Consider the following 3,826-nt stretch of genomic DNA (forward strand, 5'->3'; position numbering starts at 1 on the left):
GAGTTCTTTAGTTTTATTTTTACTGTCTTTTAGCCCTGACTAGTTGAATCATTGAGAGAAACATGAGTAAAGGCTCTAACTGAAGCCCATGCCCCTGTGGGGAGCCCAAATCCTCTGCATATTCAGACTCAGTTTCTCTCACCTCCCCCTCTACCCCTGCAGGCCTGGCACATGTGTGACATATAATTGATTCATTAATAATGTGAACAGATGTTTCTGGTCCAGTCTGGCATCATTCCGGCTCTCCAGCATAGTATTTTACTGTCACAGCCTGCCTATCTGCATCCCATTAAATGCTCATTGACACAGAAAGGAAGAAGGTTATTTATTTTTGATCCTCAAGAGAGTGGAAGGAAAGAAATTACACATACACATAGGTTAGATAAATTGTACTATTTATGCATGAGCATGTCAGTGAGATGAGTGCTCCACCAGAACTCTCTGAAAGGGTCAATTTAACTGTGAACTTGGAGACATAACTGGAGATTTTGAACCTCCAGTGCCAAATTATTAATCAAGCGTTCATTTCTTTATATGCCTTTATATATATATTCAAACTCTGCTTCTGTGAATTGAACAAATTTTACATAACACCCATTTACACTACATTGTGTTTGCACAATGAAAACGGTCATTTGATTGGCTAGACTGTGATAATAAAAGGCACTTATTGGGATTCTTATCATGTTACAAATTGCACACGAGAGTTCTTCTGTTATAAGCATATGAGGGTGTTTGTTTTTGTTTGGCCATTTATGTGGTCACTTCACACAAATGAAAGTCCATCATAGCCTCATGCTGTTGAGACCCATTGCCCTTTCACACCCGGTCAGCTTCCAGCCCTCTCACTGGTACAATAAGAGATGACAAATAATCAGGAGGGACTGAAATTGAGTGAAAATATAACTGTGGGATGTGCAGCAGGAAGAAGAGCAAAATGTCATCTTCATCCATAGCAGCAACATACTACACTAAACCTTATCATCAGGTAATTGTACATGCAGAGAATATCACTTTTCACCACTCTGAAAGGATAATAAGTATTGTAGCCAAGATGTGGGGGCTTTTGTTCTAATGAGATGGAAAGAGAGGCTTTAGAGCTCATAGTGATGGACTAATTAATCAGTCTATGTGGCAGTTTCCCACAGCTATCCATTAGGGTTTCATTCAGCAAGTCACTGGAGCTTCAATCTTAGTTCCATTGTTGAAAATAGGTCCATAATAATAACATGATTGCGGATTGATCACTAGAAGGTTTTGGAGGGAAATGCATGTGGTGAGGAATAATGATGCCCCGTGCAGATAGCCCTCAACAAAAGCATTTTCTACAAATTCAAGATCCAGAATCGTTTTTGAAATTGTACAAAATCAATTATGTTTTTCCATCAATGTGAAACAGCAAAATGACAGCCACAGTTACTTATTTTGTCTCATTTTTTTGTTAGAAGTAGAAACTACCACAGGTAGCTATCTGGGCCTTCATCATTAAGTATGAACTCTTGTTATCCAATAGCCTATTTGGCTTGGGAGCTGTCTGTTATAAATAGACAAGATACAAGCCATTTAGTCCCGTCTCGATATCAGAGTCCAAAGACCTGGTTTCGATGACTGAATTTGTTCAAAATGCAGCAGTCTTCAAATCACCCCGGTACAACCTGAGAGGGATGTCCTAACATGTACATAAATGTAAAATAGATAGTTGAATACTTACTGTTTAAATATATCCAACAAGCTTTCAATTAATCCCTGTCTCATGGCAATGATTTTTCAGATTAGGTGGAATGCAGTCAGTAGCTTGATTATGTTAAGAGGCAACTGTTTTTTCCAGTTCAAGTAAAGCACCATATTTGTGAACTACAATAGTCTGCAGGAGGAGTTCAATCTGTTGTTCAAGCTCATTGTAACCCCTATAGACATGGTTACTAGTATTTTCTTGTTTTTACCTGGTAATATTATTTCCGACACCCCTTGAACACACTTTGATTTTCTGTAGTTCAGTGAATGCAACAAAAGCACGTTGCTGCATTAAGCTAGGCAAAACGGAGCAAGACACCGAGAGCAATTAACAAGCTACACAGTGAGTCTTTTGGTATAAAATAAGTGTTATAAAGTATTTTCAACAGTCTCTAACTTAAAGTTATGTACTTTTCAGAGGCCTTTATGTGTTTTACTCTCGACCAAAACCAGGCAGAGCGTGTATTTGTTTCTTGGGAATTCCGGTGAGTTACTAGAGATGATAAGTTAGCAGGAAAACTTATGCTAATTGTACATGTGGTAAACACTGCAACAGTGCGAATTCTGTATTGTCTAAAAAAAGCTAAAACCAGTCGGAGTACTTGAATTGTGTGTGAAATGGAATGTCGTATTTTATTTTATTGTCTATTTGATTGGGCATCTTCACAAATGCGCAAAACTAATGCAGGATGCACTTTTCTTTTAGCCATAAATGTTGTCCAGTGCCTTTCCTGCACTTTGTAATTTCAGTTATAGGTTAATACATGTAAATAAGTTATTTAAAACTAGTTACGTTACAAACATTTCATGATGTGATTACATATGCCTTAAAAAGGGGTATATAAATACAATTGATTGTAATGCTGTAAAGCAATACAAATGGAATTCATAGAGACAGAACAATGTTAAAACAACAGTGTACTTGATTTTGAAAACTTTATGAGATCTCATTTTATTTAGAAAAACTGTTAAGAACTATTTTGTTTATTGCTCTGTACTGTATGTGCAGACTGGTTTTTTGTGATCCTGGATCTGAAGTGGTTCTGGATATGGATGGCGAGCCAGACCCTGTGAAAACTCTTGGCGAATCCAAAAGCAGTGTGGCCAGCTGTTCTGGATGCAGGAGTAGAGTTACAGTCTGAATTACTTCGAATCGCAGGATTTCAGATAAGCAAGAACAAAAACTGCTTACTTGATACGGATTGTTTCTCTGGGAAACAGTTGAACTCCCAATATCCTGCTCATCAGGAGTCAGGTCTAAAGAGACTACTTATTTTATTTTATTTTGTTGTTATTTTCAAAAGAGCGCTCTTCTCTGTTGATTTTCTGTTAATTTTCTATGCTGTTTACATTGGGTTATTGCACCACTGTAACATTGTAATAAATCTGCCGGCTGTTCAACACTCAATTCTCTCAAATTTATTTTACTCCTCTCGAATCTAGTCTATAAGTTTAATCCTACTATACTAAGCAGGTGTTACATCATTCTACAGAATAGGTCAGTGAATGTCATGTTGATTGCATTTTAGGGCAATAATAGAGGAACAAGCTTGCATTTTCACTACTAGTGGCACATCACAAGTGTGGCATAACATGTGACCTTGCTGTTATTGCTGTCCAGCTGACAAAAAGAAATTTTGACCAACCAATTAGGTATATAGGGTATATAAAAAGTTAAATCTTACAGCATTTACTTAAGCAACACAAAAATTAAAATGTGCTACATGCTTTCCTTCTCATAGTGAAATTGCAAAGTATAAATGTCTGACATTGATACTGTGGACCATCATATTCTGCTAGATAGGCTGAGAGACTGGATGGGTATATCAGGGGCTGCTTTGGACTGGTTTGAATCCTATTTGCATGAACGATCCTTTTCTGTGGCTACCTCTAAGTACAGTTCCTCTTCTACTTTTCTTGCCTATGGTGTGCCACAAGGTTCAGTTTTGGGGCCTTTATTGTTCTTACTGTATTTACTTCCTCTTCAACACTTATTGAGCACTTTTAAGGACATTTCATATCACTGCTATGCAGATGATATTCAGGTATATATCTCCTTTAAGCCCCATGATGTTTCCAAGTTACAAATTTT

General features: G+C 37.3%; 1 long non-coding RNA gene across 1 annotated transcript; it reads left to right on the forward strand.

The window, feature by feature from the left end:
* Positions 1–1,911: 1,911 nt before the first annotated feature.
* LOC112430108 (uncharacterized) lies at positions 1,912–3,159 on the forward strand. The gene is made up of 3 exons (XR_003021917.2): positions 1,912–2,077; positions 2,153–2,219; positions 2,744–3,159. It is a non-coding gene; the product is annotated as an uncharacterized LOC112430108 (long non-coding RNA).
* The last annotated feature ends 667 nt before the right edge of the window (positions 3,160–3,826 follow it).

Source organism: Maylandia zebra, linkage group LG20, assembly GCF_041146795.1.
Source record: "Maylandia zebra isolate NMK-2024a linkage group LG20, Mzebra_GT3a, whole genome shotgun sequence".
Taxonomy (NCBI): domain Eukaryota; kingdom Metazoa; phylum Chordata; class Actinopteri; order Cichliformes; family Cichlidae; genus Maylandia; species Maylandia zebra.